We start from the raw sequence: 18664 nt of genomic DNA, 5'->3' as shown, positions 1-18664 counted from the left end.
GAAGGAGTTGACCGATATATCCCATCTTCACAGGAGATATTGAGATGTGTGCAATTTGAGGATAAACAGATGCTTATTTCGCTTTTTACGAGCTTCATGGCTATTCCAAATTCTGACCCTTTTTGGGGGAGGTACCAGAAGGAGTAGACCGATATATCCCATCATCACAACAGATCTTGTGTTAGTGGAAATAATGGGAAGTGTGAAATATGAATAGCACCCGATGCTTATTTGGGATTTTATAATCCTTTTGGTTATTCAAAACTTTGACTCTTTGCGGGGGAGGTACCAAAAGGAATGGTCCGATATCCACCATCTTTATAACAGATCTTGCGCGGATGGAAATATTAAGATGTGGCAAGTTTGAATGGAATCGGATGTTAGTTTCGCGCTTTATGATCTTCATATATATATTTCAAATCTTGACCCATTGTAGGGAAGGTGCCAGATTGAGTGGACCGATACATTCCATCTTCACTACATATCTTGCTTTAGTATAAATATTGGGATATGTGAAATAATAAGGGATCCTGATGCTTATTTCAGATTTTATAATCATTTTATTAGGATTTGCAAAGTTGGAGCAAAATCGGTTTATCCTTTCTCTTTCTGTGCAGTAAATTATTTTCTTTGAAAATGTTGTCATTTTGTGGGGGAGGAGTGGACCGATATTGCTCATCTCCGAACTCGATCTAAGTTTGACAATAATATTACGATATACTAAGTTTGGACCAAATCGAATACCCCCAGCCAGACAGAAAGACGGACATCGTTAGATCGACTCCAAATGTCTGAAACGGATTTGGTGCAAAGAGACCTAGGGTCTAAAACCGTTATTTCGATGAGACACGTTTTGGCTGTATCACATGATATATACCCTCTCTAGCCATATGACTGGGGGTATAAATACATCTAGCCTAAATACGGTCGCATGTCATCTACCTCATATCTTTCAATGACTTAAAATCCCACTGTACACAGTAATTCTTTTTTTTTTTAGACATTCTGAGGTCTCTCCTGATTTAAACCCAGCCAATTAAGCAACAGACTGAGTAGCCCCTCACACGTGCACACACCTTCAGTATGAGTAACGTCATCATTCATACGTCACCTGGAACCTACGAGAAATGCCATTGTTGTTTTTTGTCTCTTTTTTAATTATTATTTTCATTGACCATAACCTTAGACAAAAATGGTTAATTAAAAGCGCACAGTTTTTATTTTTTTATGTTTTGCCCGCGGCGAAATAAAAAACAAACTTTTATGCACACATTAATTATGATTAACGTAATGGATCGTCTACAACATAAATGGAGGGTAGAAACAAAAAAAATAATTGTGTTACAAAAAAAATTTTGCCAAAAAAGACTGAAGTGTAACATAAGTTGAGCTTGAAAAAAAATTGGCAATATTTTGTAATAATTTTCGAAGGCATCTATACCCTAAGAAATTCATTATAGCTATGGGATTTAATGAATTTATTTTAGCTCTTTAAGGCAAAACTAGATTTGATTAATGGTAAATGTTTGTATTATATATGATGGAGCGATTGTCCGTCTAAACTCATGAAGATTGACAATACCCTTTAATGATTTCAAAAATGAAGGAAGATTAATACTTGAAAAAAAAAAAAGCAGAAAATACTTACCTTCCAACCTCAAACATTTCCAACTGAAACTGAATAAATCAGATCAAGAAGGTTTTTATTTATTTGCCAAGTCAGTGAGAATTATATTTTCTCATACACTTGTTGATATGAAGTTCACACCCAAACCTTACCTACGCTATGTGATTTTTTTTTTATCAGAATAGGCTTGTTCGATTATCTTAAACATATGAGATACGAATGGTTATCGATATATGTACTCACCAGGGCATCTTTATTATAACAAAGAAGTAATATAGAATCATTTGATTTTGCGGACAAATGTATATCCCCAGCCTTGACTTATAATTATTCAAACTGTTGACCCTTTATGGGGGAGGTTCCGAAACAGTTGGCCAGTTCGTATCTGACCTACTTCCTCTACTTTATATGAGATATGTGCAAATTCATATCAGATTTGTGATTAAGAGAAATATTTATGACAGATATAAGTATTGGAAATTGTGGGTGAGGTTCCAGAAGGGGTTGGCAGATGTATATCATCTTCACAACAGATCTTGTGTTAGCAAAAATGTTTGTGTGTGGGAAATTTGAGGAGATGGATGGATGACTTTGGAAGCTTATGTCGCATTCTTTAATTGTTTTGTTTTTAAAAATCTTGAACCCTGTTTGGGGGAGGTACCAGAAGAAATCTCCACCATATTTTTAACAGATCCTGTGTTGATGGAAATATTCAGATGGATCAAGTCTGAATGCAAACGTATGTTATTTTAGGGTTTTATGAACTTTATGTATACTCAAAATTTTGACCCTTTGTAGGGGAGGTACCGGAAGGAGTGGACCGATCTATTCCATCTTCACACTAGACTTTGGGCTAATTAAATATTGTTGTGTGTGTAATTTGAAGAGAACCTGGTGCTTATTTCGGATTTTATGATCGTTTTGGTTAATCAAAATTCTGACCCTTTGTGGGGGAGGTACCAGAAGGAATGGTGTGATCTTTATCATCTTCATAACAGATTTTGTGTTGACGGAAATATTGAGATATACCAAGTCTGAATGCAATTGGATGTATATTTCGCGTTTTATGAGCTTCATGGATATTTACAATTTTGACCCTTTGTGGGGGAGGTACCAGAAGGAGTGGGCCGGTATATCCCATCTTCACAGCAGATCTTGTGTTAGCAGAAGTAATGGTATGTGTGCAATTTGAAGAGAACCTGATGCTTATTTCAGGTTTTATGATCGTTTTGCTTATTCAAAATGTTAGCCCTTTGTGGGGGAGGTACCAGAAGGAATGGTCCGATCTCTACTATCTTTATGAAGAATCTTATGTTGATGGAAACATTGAGATGTACCAAGTCTAAATGGAATCGGATATTAATTTCGTGTTTTATGAGCTTTATGAATATTCACAACTTTGACCCTCTGTGGGGGGAGGTAGCAGAAGGAGTGTACCGATATATTTCTTCTTCACACCAGACTTTGGATTAATAAAAATATTTTCATGTGTGTAATTTGAAGACACTCGGACTCTTACATTACATTTTATAAGAGTGATAATTATTCCAAATTTTCACCGTTTGGGGGGGAGGTACCTAACGGAGTGGACTGATATTGTTCATTTTCGCACCTGACCTTGCACTGATGCAAATATTAGGATATGCAAAGTTGGAGTAAAATCGAATTATCCTTCCTCTCGCGGTGCAGTAAATTATATTCTTTGAAAATGTTGACATTTTGTGGGGGAGGTACCAGAAGTAGTGGACCGATATTGCCCATCGCCGAACTCGATCTAAGTTTGACAATAATATTACGATGTACCAAGTTTGGATCATATCGGATACTGCCTTCGAGAGTTATAGTGCGTGCCAGCTAGACAGGCGGACGGAGGGATGGACGTCGATAGGTCGACTCCAAATGCCCTGAAATGAATTTGGTACAAAGAAACCTATGGTCTAAAACCGTTATATGGATGAGGCACATTTTGGCCATATCAAATGATATATACCCTCTGCAGACATATTTCTGACTTTATAAAAATATATAATAATCCAATGTAAGGCAGTCATTGAATTTCCATACATTTTTGCGATCACACGTGCTTACACACACACATGTGTGAGAATATATTCACATTTTTTTTTTTTTCTAAAATCTTAATAAACAATTTTTTTTTATTATTACAGTAGATTTTATGTCTTTCTCTCAGCTCAATATTTCACTTGAATCTGGACGGACGTTCCTCGACCCACAACCGGCCTTTTTATTCGCAATAAATGAAATCTTGTTGTTGTTGATGTCGGCGGCTGTGTCGTCGTTGCTTTTGATTAAAATACCCAAATGAATTGTATTTGAGGCACATTGGCTGCCAAGGGGGTGGGGTAAACTCAAAGGTAATGCGGCTGTGGCTATTTGGAAGCTGTGTGTACTCGTTTTTATTATTGTTGTTGCGGTTGTTACTGGAAATGATTCAAAATTAGAGATTTGTGGTCAAATATTCTAGAGCACATGTTCGGAGGTGGTGGTGGCGACAGCGTTGTCGGTAATTATAGCTAGCGTCGGCACCCAAAATGTAGGTGGATACATGAATATAGGCTTTAACGAAAGTGTAATGAAAAGTTGGAGCACATTTATTTGTGTTGTAAGCTAAAATTCCGAGGGGAGGCTCGACTTCAACGATGTTTTAAGTTTTTTTGATTCTGCAATTATTGATTCGAAGATCGAATTTGTTGGTAGCCTCCACCAAATTATGGAGGGTATATTAATTTTGTTATTCCGGTTGTAACTCCTCCAAAATACACATGAACTCATGGCCGGCGCTTGAGTTCTGGTGGCCAACCGAAGGTGAACATTTTCAGCTGACCTCTTTGGCAAGTATCGATCAGTTTGTTTATTTACGAACTGCTGGACAATGAATGTTTTCTCATCGGAGAAAACCAAATTCGGCAGTTCACCACTTTCGTCCAAGCGAAGCAACTCTTTCGCCCTTTTAAGTCTATTTTCTTTCCGTTGCGGTGTAAGTTCTTGCACTTTTGGAATTTCAATGGCTTTACCCCGAGCTCATTTTTCAATCATTGCCGAATGGAATTTCAAATTTCTAGTCTATTCCTTCCTCAAATACTGAAGTCATAACTATTTAGTTCACGCCATGATCCTAATGCCAAATTTTAGACCTCCGACTTAATCCCTTATCCAAATTTAGTACAATTTTGTAATTTTTGAGTACGTATTTGCAGAACCGTCTCTAAGTTTCACCACTACACAAGAACAGTGACCTAATGCCTAATTTCAGATTTCAGGCAGTCTCCGTTTACGCAATGCCAAATATAGTAACACTTAGTACCTTTCGTACGCTTGATGAGCTCATTTCCAGACCCACCTCTTTATCTTAGCCCTACCCACCAGCAGAGACCGTTGAACCAAACCCAAATAGAACCGAATTTAGTACACTAGTTCCCAAACATAATTTTACCCTCCACCGTAGTATAGAGGGTATTGAAGTTTGTCATTCCGTTTGATTGTCTGTCTGTGGAAATCACTCTAGCTTCCGAACGAAATGAAGTAGGTTGATACAATTTTACTCAAATGTATATTATGTTTGCAGGACTTTCGGTAATGAAAATGGGTCATGTAGGTACACGTTTTGGTATAGAGGTACTATTATATGGACCTCCCTATTTTCGGTATTTTGGTTATTTAAACGACATTTTTCACCGGAATCGTTTCAAATTTGGTATTTGAAGTTCGTAATGGATACTACAGCCTATGACAAAAATTGCCTGTGCAGTTCCACGCCTTTCTATAGCCCCCATATAATGGTACCTCCCGATTTTCGGTATTTTGGTGATTTAAGCGACATTATTCACCGGAAATGTTTCAAATGTTTGGTATTTGAAGTTCGAAATAGATTCTACAGCCTTTGACAGAAAATTGTGTGTGCAGGTCAACGTCTTCGTATAGCCCCCATATAATGGTACCTCACGATTTTCGGTATTTTGATGATTTTAAAGGCATTATTTATCGGAATTGTTTGAAATTTCCTATTTCCTGTTCGTAACGGGTACTACAACCTGTGGTCCTGGTCTTCGCATAGCCTCCATATATTCGACATTTTAATAACTTTAACGATATTACCAATCGGAATTGTTTCAAACTTCGTGTTCGAAATTCGTATTGATTACTACAGGATTTGACGAAAAAATATTTATGCTGGTCCACGTTCTCGTATAGCCCCCATATTACGGTAGCTACCTATATTCGGCATTTTGTTGATTTTTGCGACATTATTCACCCGAATTGTTTTAAATTTCATATTTCTAGTTCGTGACAATAGTATCCGTTGCTTATGCAGGTCCAGATCTTCGTATACCCACAATATAACGGTACCTCCCGATATTCGATATTTTGATGATTGCAACTTTATTTACCGGAATTGTTTGAAAGTTTCGCATTTTAAGTTTTTTTTTCTATGAAAATTTCTACATTTATTCAAAGTTCGACCTGACCAAACTTAGCGTTTTTTTAATCTTTTCAAATGTTGGTATTTTGAGTTCATATTATTTAGAGACGTTAATAACAAGAATTAATGAAAAAAGGTCCACGTTTTGGTATAGCCCTTACATGGGATCAGCCGATGCACCCAAAACGAATAATGCGCATGGACTGCGCATGGCGCTATGTTGACGAATTTTTGTTTTAAAACAAAAAAAAAATCAAGTAACTTTTTTTGTGGCAGGTAAATTAAAAACTTGCACTTTAACGAGTGGCACTTAAAGAATAGACTTTTGTCAAAAAGTGGAGGAAACTCGTTTTTTTATATTTTTTGGTACGAATTATAAAAGTTGCAGTTAAACGAGTGCCAGCTAAATCCAAATTAAGGTCCACGTTTTGGTATAGCCCTTACATGGGGTCAGCCTATGCACCCAAAACGAATAATGCGCATGGGCTGGCCGTTACGCCATCGCAATATGTTGAACAAGTTTTTGTTTCAAAAAAAAAAAAAAAATCTAGTAATTTTTTATGGCAGATAAATTAAAAACTTGGACTTAAACGAGTGGCACTTAAAGGATAGACTTTTGTCAACAATTGGAAGAAACTCGATTTTTTTATTTTTCGTGCGAATTATAAAAGTTGCAGTTAAACGAGTGGCAGCTAAATCCAAATTAAGGTCTACGTTTTGGTATAGCCCTTACATGGGGTCAGCCGATGCACCCAAAACGAATAATGCGCATGGACTGGCCGTTACGCCATCGCGCAATGTTGACCGAGTTTTTGTTTCAAAAAAAAAAAATTCTAATAATTTTTTATGACAGGTAAATTAAAAACTTGCACGTAAACGAGTGGCACTCAAAGGGTAGACTTTTGTCAAAAACCCAATTTTTAATGTTTGTCCAGAATTATTAAAGTCGCATTTAAAAGAGTGGCAGCTAAATGCAAATTAGTGTTCATATACATTTTTTTCATTTTTTATTTTTTTCTCACTCTGTGCACTTGATCAGAACCAAATATTGACTTCCATCAATTCCGCTGAGTTCTATTTCAATTTCCAATTAAAAAAAATAAAACAAATCACCTGCAACATTGTTCGAAGCATCGAAGAATGTTCAGTGTCAGTTATGTGAGACGTTTCATTTTTGATTTTTTTTTTGTATTTCCGTAAATAAATCGGAAAGGGAATCCCCTTAAGCCCCATGGCATTAATGCGAGCAACAAAACAAAAAAAGTAAATTCCATAACACAAAAACAAAACTGATACCTAGGCAGTCAGCGAACAGTCGGTCCGTCAGTTCAATCGATCGATCGTTGAAGAGTCAGCGGCATTTTACAATTCTAAATGGTGATCATGTTTTTTTTCTGTCTGTTGTTCGATTAAAGAAAATCCAGTTTGTTAATATTTTTGTTGTTTTTGTTTCTATAGATATGTCGATATATTTGCTTGTTGTTGTTGCTTTTTGTTGCGGCATGATGATCGACTGCTGCGTCAATCCATAATTACACGGAAATCTCAGTTGGAATTGAATGGTGTTGTTTCTTGTCTGTTGTCTGGCTGCCTGATCATGCCTGCCTACCTCTAGAAAAGCTGCTGCCATCCCGCTTAGCTCTGCTTGGCCTGGTGACTGCACCTGAGCATGTGTGTATGATTGGGTTGGTCGGTCAGTCGTTCGTTCGTTTACTGGTTCGTTCAAACATATCCAAATTGTTGCTTAAAATATTCATTTCAAGTCGCCTGCGATCATGCCCTGGCGTTCACTATGTGAGTGGAGCTGTAGACGTTTGGTCACAGGTATATTTGGTATCGAACAAAAGCCAGAAAAGAAAAAAACGTAGACGTTCTTAAATTAACGAAACTCTGAGCGGTAGGTTTGTTTTTTCTTCGTTGGATCCCAACGACAAAAAAACGACCGACGTCTGTCCTTGTTGTCCGAACAAAGTCTGGTGATAAGTTTGATTCTGTCTGTTTACCATTTTAACGGGCAGAGAACGTTGACGTCGTCGTCGTCAGCTTCGTTAATTTAAGAGGCAATTTACCTGTCACACTTGTCGCGAGAGTGTTAACGTCAACGGTGCGTAAATGTAAAGTTTGGCTATTTGTTGTTGACAAAACATGTGTGTTACGTCTGGCTCTCACTCAAAGAGACAGAGAGAGTGACTGAGAAAAGAGTGTTCATGCATGAGAATGATTGACGATCATGGCTGTGATTTCTTCCAACCCAGCCAAGACATTTGTCGTCTTTGTGTGCGTCGCTGTTGCATCGCTGCCTTCACTGTTGGCGTCTGCGTCGCCGTTGTTTCGTTTAAAGTTTAAACTTAGCTTAGCTAAATGGCTTAACTCGCCAATATTTAGTCGCACGCCTAACGTTGACATTCATTGTTGTGTTGTGAAACTTAAACGCTTAAAAACACAATAGCCGCCAAAACGAAAAGAAAAAATAATTGAAAAAAATAAACATTAATTTTTGTACGGCCGGATACAATTGGAAATGTAAAGAATTATATTTTCTTTTTTTGGATTTTGTGAAAAAAATTAAAATAAAAAAATATTTAAAAAAATTTTAAATGAAAACTAAATTTAAAAAAATAATAAAAAAAAAAGTGACCTATCTTTCCTTTGCTAATTCATCATCTCTTCTTTCCATCTCCCCTATAATTTCAGTGTTGATTAACCAACGACAGTAAAAAATAAAAGAAAACCAAACGATAACGCTTACAAAATTTATTTTTTGGAATAGTTTAAAAATAGAAAAAAAAAAAAAAACAAAATAAAATAAAAAAAATTACTGGAATCTTCAAAAAAAGAAAAAAAAAAAGACTTACAAAAATGCTTCAAAATCCCACTACACCGATTATTAAGTGATTACAACCTCACATACAAATACACGCAAACACAAATTAGATATAAAAAACAAAAATAAATATATTTAAAAAAATAGAGAGAAAAAAATAGAAGAAATAAAAAATAAACAAAAAAAATATATTTACAATATATTGGAAACCCAACAAACAACGTTGAAAAATAGTACAAAAGACAAAAGCTCGACTCTCAGCATCCATCACCGATCAGAAGACAGTCTTTCAATTGTGTCCCAACGTCCTGTTCGATTTGCTGCTGCGTTTCGTCATAATTCACACCGTTTTGGATTTTTTGCAAAAAAAAAAAAACCGAACTTAAACAGAAAAGAAAAAGGTAAATATTTTCACAATCAATTAAGCAAAAAAAAAAAATAGACAGCCAGACCGGACCGAAATGGTCTTTAGAATGTTCTATGATTAAGAAAAAGAGACAAAAAAAAACTCACCAAGAGTTCAGTGAATCAGCAGAATTGTTGGCAGGTATACAAAAAAAAAAAAAGTATAGAAAAAACAAATAAACCTACTTCCATACATAAATAGTTATTAGAATTTAAAAATACACATTTGGTAGCTATGCTAAGTTCCATTTGAGTGAGTTTTGGCGGATTTTAGTTTCGATCAGGTTTTCTGTCTTTGGAAAGTTTTTTTTTTACCCTATACCACAGGGTGGTCAGGGTATTATGTCTTTGTGCATTTGTAACAGGCAAAAGAAAACGATAGGATAGAGCTATAGTTCTTTTTGATGATCTGCATAGAATTACATTCGGAGTCTATTTATTTAGTTGATGAAAAACGCCACTTATTATGAAAGAGAAGGCAAAAAATTAAAGACGCGTGTATTTGCGTTGGAAAGTTCCTTTTGGTGGGGGTATCTAAAATCTATACCCCTTTCCAAAGCTTTTTTCAATACTCCGCTCAAAATTCCTTTTTAATCTCGAAAAGTATATTTTTAACCCACAATCGAATTTTTAAAGATAATTTTTGGTCCAATTATCATCAATGGGTTATAGATATAAATATGTCAAACCTAACAGAAGCTTGAAAAAACATTTAAATTCGAAAGCCTACCTAGGGTTAATGTCGTATCAAATATTAGCAAGTGCCCGCTACTTTATCACCAATACCAAATTTAGTACTTTTCGTACAAATTAAAGGTCAAATTTCCAAAACAATCGCCAAAACTCAAACGCAGATATATTATAGCACACATTTCGAAAACCACATCTTCCTATCTCAATTCCAGATAACAACAGAGACCTCAATATACAATTTTGAGGATTAAGCTTCCAAACTACCGCCAATTCTCAACATCAGATACCAAGTGTTATCTAAATATCAAATTTAGTACTATTTGGTACTTTTGGTACAATACACATTCCCAAAAGCACATTATTTTGATTCCAGATACAAAAAGAGACCTCAATATAAAATTTGAGGATTTTAGCCCTATCTCTTGGGCCAATACCAATTATAGTACAGATTCTCAAAACCACCTCCATATCTTAATTTCAGACACCAACAGAGATCTCAATATAAAATTTGAGGATTTTAGCCCTATGCCTTTACCCCATACCAAATTTGGTACCATTTTATACTCTTCGTACAAATAAAGGACGCATTTCCAAATCACCGCCAAATCTTAAACTCCAACAGTAAAATATACATCAAACTTCGGGGTTCCAGCTCCTTCCCTTCAAATAACTAAATTACTTAGTATTTTTCGTACAATTGTAGTACAGATTTCCAAGAGGATTCCAGCTCCATTGCTTCACTCAATACCCAATTTAGTGCCTCTTAGTACTTTTTTAACAATTATAGTACACATCTCCCCAACCACATCCATTTCTTAACCACAGACACCAACAGTGCCATACATATCAAATTTCAAGATTTCAGCTCTATTCCTTCACCCAATACCGAATTAATAATTTTTAGTACTTTTCGTACAAATAAAGATCAAATTTCCAAACCACCGCCAAAACTCAAACACAGATATATTATCGTACAGATTTCCCAAAAAAACTTCCATATCTCAATTCTGGATACCAACAGAGACCTCAATATAAAATTTGATAATTTTAGCCCTATCTCTTGACCCAATACAAAATTTTGTACCATTAAGTACTTTTCGCACAAATATAAGACATATTTCCTAACCACGGCCACATCTCAAACAAAGATAACACCTAGCTTAAGATCTGCAGAACTTCTCTTACTATATACAAAAGATCAACCGATTAATCCTTAATAGAAAATTTCTCAATATCACCCCTAAAGCCACAATTTCTGAAGCGTAAAAAGAAATTCTAAAACATTTTTCCATATATTTAAGGAGATTTGGATAAATAATGCTAAAATATGTATGTATGTCTGGATTTACAAAAAATCTACCAATTTATAAATTTGTTGTTTATATTTCAAAAAAAAAAAAATAAATGGAACCAGTTCTGTTTTTTTGCCCTCTGGCTATGTTTATTTCTTGTCCCAAAAGCCCCCCCTTCAGAGAAATAGAAATAAAATCAAATCAAAAACGCAACGAAATGAACTGAACTGAAATTATTAATTAGATGCTAATCATATGCATATCATTACAACGTGCCTAAATTGGATATTTCGAATAAACTTTCCCATAACCTGTTTAATATTCGAAAAACATTTTGGCCCAGCAACAACAACAAAAAAAAAAAAAAAACAACACCGAAAAATACAAATCTCTTTAATTCGGTCAAAGACTTGTTGGTTTTTTTTTTGTTTCTTTTAAATGTCACCATACTTAGCTCAGCATTATTAATAAATTTCGAACTATTTTTTACCACTGGATTTGCTTTAAGAATTTTTTTTTTTTAACAAATGTCTATAATGATTTGGATAATGTTCTTTGCAAACTATATGGAATAGGTACCAATAAAATTAATATTCGAAATTTGTATTATAAAGCATTTATTTCTATTGTTTATGCCAAATTTTAATGCAAGATATCCCAATTATCTTTTTAACCTTTAAATAATAAAATTTATTGAATTTATATAAAATTACGTTTTATTTTTCGGTTAAAAATGGTAATAAAATTCAACTTTTTTAAAAAACTCGTTTAAAAGTAATTTTCCATTTTTGTGGCAGCTCTTTCTTCTACATAACGAGATTTTATTAATTTGTCGATATGCATATTCATTTAGGCATTCAGCCACAAAAAATAAATTTTATTAAAAATTAAAAAAAAGAAAAAAAAATGTAAATGGTCAACTGGTTCAGAAGGTATGCATGTCTTCATCACATGCTTTCACAGATTCCAGAAACGAAAAGTTATTCACAAATATTAATTTATTTGAAACTGGTATATCGTGGCAATTTTTAAGCTTTAGATGGGTTAATATGGATGACAGTTCCACTCATTATATGCTATGCGTTATTCTCCCAGCAAAAATGGTTTTGGACTTTTGCCCCTCAGAAGAACGGTTTTAAAAAATGTATAAACTTCGATAAAAATTTCGGTTTGAATTCATTTATATAAAAAAAGTAAATTAAATTGCAAATGCAAAATTCATTTCCAAAATATTCTTTTTATAAAATATTGTAGTTTTACCAGTAATAGATATTGTCTGCCTATTCTCTCTTCTTTTTTTTTCGTTTTGATTATAAATTCTTAGTTACTCTCATACACTTACTCTCAAATTAGTTATGCACTGATTGAAAGGCCTGTTGCTTTCTGTGCCTCTCTCTCTCTCCTTTTCCCTCGATCATGAAGGTCTGTCCTTACTTGCCTGGGCGGAGTTTGTCTATCCTTCAGATGATGGTGATTGGGAAGGTTTTTTATACCCTCAGCTATATGGCTACAAAAACGATTTTAGACCTTAGGTCTCTTTGGACCCAATCTGTTTCAGGACATTTGGAGTAGATCTAGCGATGTCCTTCCGTCCCTCCGTCTGTCTGTCTGGTGCGCACGATAACTCTTGAAGGGAGTATCCGATTTGATCCAAACTCGGTACATCGTAATATTATTGTCAAACTAATATCGAGATCGGAGATGGGCTATATAGGTCCACTCCTTCTGGTACCACCCACACATAATGTCAACATTTCCAAGAAAATAATTTTTCTGTACAAAAAGAATCGAATAATCCGATTTTGCTGCAACTTTGGGAACCCTAATATTTGCATCAGTGCTAGGTCAGGTGCGAAAATCGACAATATCGGCAGAGGTTCAAATCTTTGAGTAATTATAACTCTTAAAAAAGGTGATGTAAGTATCCGATTATCGTCAAATTACACACATCACAATATTTTTTTTAACCAAAGGTCTGGTGTGAAGTTGGAGTATATCGGTCCATTTTTTCTGAATATTCATGAAGCTCATAAAACACGAAATTGACATCCGATTCCATTCAGACCTGGCACATCTCAATATTTCCATAAACACATGATCTGTTATAAATATGGTATAGATCGGACAATTCCTTCGGAATTGTGATCTGTTATAAATATATAGATCGGACAATTCCTTCGGACACCTTTCTCACATAGGGTTTAAAATTTTTGAAAAATATAATCATCAAATACAATCACCTGCATCTGTTATTAACTCAATGCCGCCTGGAGGGCATGAAATGGCAAAAATGTAAAGGTTATAGTGTTAGATATCATCCCTCCTTGGTAAATTCACTCTTTCATCCTACGCAAATTCGACTTCTTATTTCAGAATTCCACAAACGACTGGCGTCCACACATGTAGTTGACGACCCAAAGGGCTCAATGTCCTCAGACAGTAGGACGTGCTTGACAATATCAAAAGTTTTTGATAGATCTAGCGCCACCCTAACTATTCTTTTGCATGGCCTATTCTGGTTGAGCTCTCTGCTAATATGTCATATTGTTCGTCCATTTGGTGGTCGGGGATTCTGTCTTATTTATGTTAACGTAGCCCTTAGCGATTAATCCAAGTTATATACTTTATGTAGATTCAATATAAATCTTTATATGGCTTTACTCGGCTTAAGTCCATATTATGATATAGGCACCTGTTAGAGTTCTCGTCCTAATATTGGTGTTTCAAGACGCTTACGATATTTTTACCGTATATGGCTGGAATTAATATTTTCTAATACGGTAAGATATAAAACAGCTCACTCCGATTCAGATAACCCCTGTTTCTTCCTGTTGAATGGATGTGAATCTGGTATAGTGGACTATTTTTCCTTTGTCTGAGAATGTATTCTTCCAGAAATTGTGTTCTTAGAAATTGCGTTGTTCTCAAGGACCATAAGGCCTATACTCATAACTCAGACTTTAAATTAATAAACTCTCCTTCCTAATACATCACAATAAAATGTTCAAATAGACTTCTATAAAAAAAAAGCAATGCACACTGGTGACCACACTAACCACCAAAATAGTCCGCTGTACGTAATTTTACTAATAATAATTTGATGACTAAAGTAGAATTGGTAATGGTTTACACAAAAAAAAAAAAAAATCAGTAAAACGAAAGTCAAAAGAACAAACTGCGACAACAAAAACAAGTGAATAATGGTATTTAAACAAAATGCATGTTTGTTGCCATACCATCATCATCCTCATGGCTGGCTAGCTTAGTCTGCTCATTCAGCCAGGTTGATGGCTAGCTGGCTGGTGACTTTTACTTTTATTGGTATTTCTTGCATTTTTTTTTTTAGAAATTTTTGTCTTTTCTTTTAAGTAGTGATGTTGTTGTGTGTGTATGTGTGTTTGGGAGGGGGTGTTGACTTTTATTGAAATTATGTCAGTAATCGTTTCGTTTTTCGTTATTGTATTTCCTTCCTCTGTCGCTTATTTGTGGCTCTGCTTTTTCTTTTGGGTGCATTTTTGATGAAATACACATGCATACATTTCTACTTTGGAGATAAATGAATTATTTAATATTTACAGTGCCGAACATCATTTTCATTATTCATCTAATACAGATAAAAATAATAATGGTATGTGGAAAATTTGAAGGAAATCGATTTTTATCCGAAATCATAAATTCGATATTCCATATATAGATATCATCTTCACAACATCTGGCGTTAGCAAAAATACTTGGATGGGTGAAATTTGAAGAGAGCTAAATGCTTATTTCGCTTTCTATGAGTTTTTTTTAATCGTAAACCCTATGTGGGTGAGGTACCCGAAGAAATGGTCTGATCTCTACCATCTTCATAACCGATCTTGTGTTAGTAGAAATAATTGGCTGTGTGTGAAATATGAAGAAAACAGGATGCTTATTTCGGATTTTATGATCACTTTGGTTATTCAAAACTTTTACCCTTTATGTGGGAGGTACCAGAAGAAATGGTCCGATCTCTACCATCTCTAACATCTTCTCTCTCTAACAGATCAGGTGTTAATGAAAATATTGGGATGTACCAAGTCTGAATGGATATTCAGTATTTTGACGCCTTGTAGGGGGGTATCGGAAGCCGTGGGCCGATATTTCCCTTCTTAACAGCAGATCTTTTGTTATCGAAAATTAAAATTAAGATGTGTGACATAAGAAGACCACCGGATGCTAATTTCGGATCGTTTTGTCTATTCAAAGCCTTGACACTTTGTGTGGGAGGTACCCGAAAGAATGGTCCGATCTCTACCATCTTTATAACAGATCTTTTGTTGATGGAAATATTGAGATGTGACAGGTCTAAATGGAATCGGATGTTAATTTCGTGTTTTATGAGCTTCATGAATATTCAAAATGTTGAGCCTTTGTGAGGTAGGTACCAGAAGGAGTGAACCGATATATGTAATCTTCACATCAGAGCTTGGGATAATAAAAATATTCTGATGATGAACACAATCGAACTCCTTCATCACATATTTAAGAGTTACAATTATTCACAATTTTGACACTTTGTGGAGCAGGTACTTGATAGAGAGGACCAATATTGCCCATTTCCGCACCTGACCCAGCACTGATGCTGGTATTTGGATTTGCAAAGTTGGAACATCATCGGATTATCCTTTCTGTTTCTGTGCAGTAAATTATTTTCTTTGAAAATTTCGACCTTTTGTGGGGAGGTACGAGAAGGAGTGGACTTATGTTGCCCATCTCCGAACTCGATCTAAGTTTGACAATAATATTACGATGTACCAAGTTTGGACCAAATCAGATATTTTCTTTGAGTGTTATCGTGCATACCAACCAGCCAGACAAACGGACATCGGTGGATCGACTCCAAATATCCTGAAACGGATTTGGTCCAAAGAGACCTAGGGTCTAAAACCATTTTTTGGATGAGGCATGTTTTGGCCCACTCTAGCCATATGGCTGATGTTATAAAAATATTGCAGCAGAACTTAAGCCTATATCACAGAACCGAACTTATTTAAATAATTGCAACTGAATATTGATTTTATCCTTGCCTTCCATCGTGTTTACGGAGTTTTTTTAACAAAAGGCATTTTAATTATTCCGTTTTTAGGAAATACTCTCAATTTCCCTTCATTTTTTGATGGTAAACTGAATTTATGAATAATCCACTTATCTTCTGTGACACCTGTTCCAATTTGAAAAAGAAAACACTTCAGATTATTTTTTTTTTCAACCAAAAAAAATTAAATAGCCTACTGGCATATTTATCAATTATTTACTTCTTAAAACAGTTTTCAGACGAGATAACGCCAAATGAATTAACCAGACACCATGGTCGAAGATTTACGATATCCCTCCCAAGTGTCTAAATGAAAATCCCCCAAAAACATCACACAGACGATAAGATAAGCCATTTAATAAAGTTTTAATAAATATAATTTTTTTTGAAAACAAATAACAAAGTAGTTGTTCCTAACGATTACCTGAAAGCTTAGTTGGAAGTTAGTAACGAAAAAAACATTCCGTTCATAACGATTACAAGATAACCACATACATACGTCAGAGTAGAGGTTTTTTTTCGTTACCCTTACATGGCGTTGTTGTTTCATAATAATTTCCTATTCTCTCGTCACTCTGACGTATCCGATTAAGAAACAAAAAAATTATTACAAATCGTTGGTTATTAGTGGCATTAATTATTCATTAGAAAATATTTACTTTATCGAAGCTTATCATGATTTCTGTAAAGTTCATTTACATGTCTGTAACCTTTTCTCACTCCACCTCAGAGGTTTGAGTAATTGTTGACTTTACTGGCTACATAACATAAATTACAAATAATTAAATTCTTTTAATAAAATCAAAAAAAAAAAAAAAAAACAGTAGGAACAACAATTGTTAAATGTTATAAATATAACTTTGTGCTTGAACATTGTGTTTACTCCAATAGTTACATTTGTAATTAATTTATTTAAATTTAATTGAAGAAAAAATATTCCTCTGTTGTAATGCGATTACAAGATGAAGATACAAATCAAAAGTCATTTGAAATTGAATTTTAAAAATTTCCTATAACACAAGGAAATAAAAAAAAATAAATAAGAAAATTTTTTTAATGAAACAGATTTAAAAAACATAAATTTGTTACAAATCAGATTACTTATCCATAATTTAAGGAAGAACAAGTCGAACACGTAGTTATTTTTTGGCCACAACAAATATAAAATGCATGCAGCCCCAGCAAGGAATCTTATTGTTTTCGGCATTGGTAACTACTTACGAAGCTGCATCCGAACTCCCTATTTTGATATGTACCTATCATACGAAGTAAGTAGCTACCAAACTGTTCTTAATAGTCAATAAATACATTTCAAGAATCATTTTTAAATATGAGTCTTAAATTTTCGTTTAAATCAGATTTCGAGCGGATTTTTTTCGCTCTTATTCGAGTAACTTTGGGTATGCTCGATTTCATTTCTCACTCCCAGGCGTACTCTCACTGTATTCCACTTGAGAGTAATTCTCGCTAAAACCCCTGCGAGTAAAAAAAAAAGAAAATCGAGAATAATCAGTCTTTCTATTCGGCTCGAATAACGGCGAGTAGGCATCGCTCATATTCGTGCGCGAGTAACATTCACTTGAAATCGGTTTCCAAAATATATCCGGATCCAGCTAAGAATCTTATTATTTTTGGCATTGGTAACTACTTACAAAGCTACATCCGAACCCATTATTTTAATATGTTCCTATTACAGGAAGTAAGTAGCTGCCAAACTGTTCTCAACGGCCAATGAATAAATTTCAAGAATCATTTTTTAACATGAGTGTGAAATTTTCGTTTAAATTAGATTCGAGCACTCGAAAACGAGCAAAGTATATTCGCTCTTACTCGATTTCATTTTTATGCGGCTCGATTAACGAGCGAGTAGGCGTTGCTCATATTAGGGCGCGAGTAACATTTACTTGAAATAGAGTAGATTCTACTTTTATTGTATTTTCTCAACCCACTGGTTCGAAGATAGCAAGCTACAGCCACATAAGAAACGGTTTCCTGAAAGAAACACAAAACAGAATTTTTCCGCTCGATTTTACTCTCAGAATAAGAGAATAAGATTTTACTCTCAGAAATACTCATGATAGACCCTACAAAGAATATAGAAAGAATATATTCTGGATCAACGTAAAATTCCGAATCGATTTAGCAATGTCCGTCTGTCTGGCTGTCGTAATGACGCTATCTTTCGAACGAATTGAGATATAAGTCTAAAATTTTAGATTTGCATAGATGGAGCAAAATCGGATTGTCCTCTCTCTCTTTCTGTGCAGCAAATTATTTTCTTTGAAAATGTTGACATTTTGTGTTTGCGGTACCAGAAGGAATT

The 18664-nt window shown here is 34.7% G+C and overlaps 1 protein-coding gene across 5 annotated transcripts in view; it reads left to right on the top strand.

Moving 5' to 3' along the window:
• The window catches only part of LOC101898711 (elongation of very long chain fatty acids protein AAEL008004), a 103841-nt gene that overhangs the window by 11472 nt on the left and 73705 nt on the right, over positions 1-18664 (top strand). Inside the window, exons 1-2 of one of the 5 annotated variants that reach the window (XM_059125285.1) lie at positions 8025-8172; positions 8763-9293. The gene's annotated coding sequence lies outside the window, so the exon portion shown is untranslated. Of the gene's footprint in view, positions 1-8024; positions 8173-8255; positions 8592-8762; positions 9294-18664 lie in introns of those variants that run through there. The other 4 variants (XM_059125283.1, XM_020036244.2, XM_020036245.2 and 1 more) reach the window with 4 other exon arrangements.

The sequence above is a fragment of the Musca domestica genome, unplaced genomic scaffold (assembly GCF_030504385.1).
Source record: "Musca domestica strain aabys unplaced genomic scaffold, Musca_domestica.polishedcontigs.V.1.1 33, whole genome shotgun sequence".
NCBI classification, from domain to species: Eukaryota; Metazoa; Arthropoda; class Insecta; order Diptera; family Muscidae; genus Musca; species Musca domestica.
Note: the sequence above shows the minus strand (reverse complement) of the source record. Positions and strands in the feature narration are given on the sequence as shown.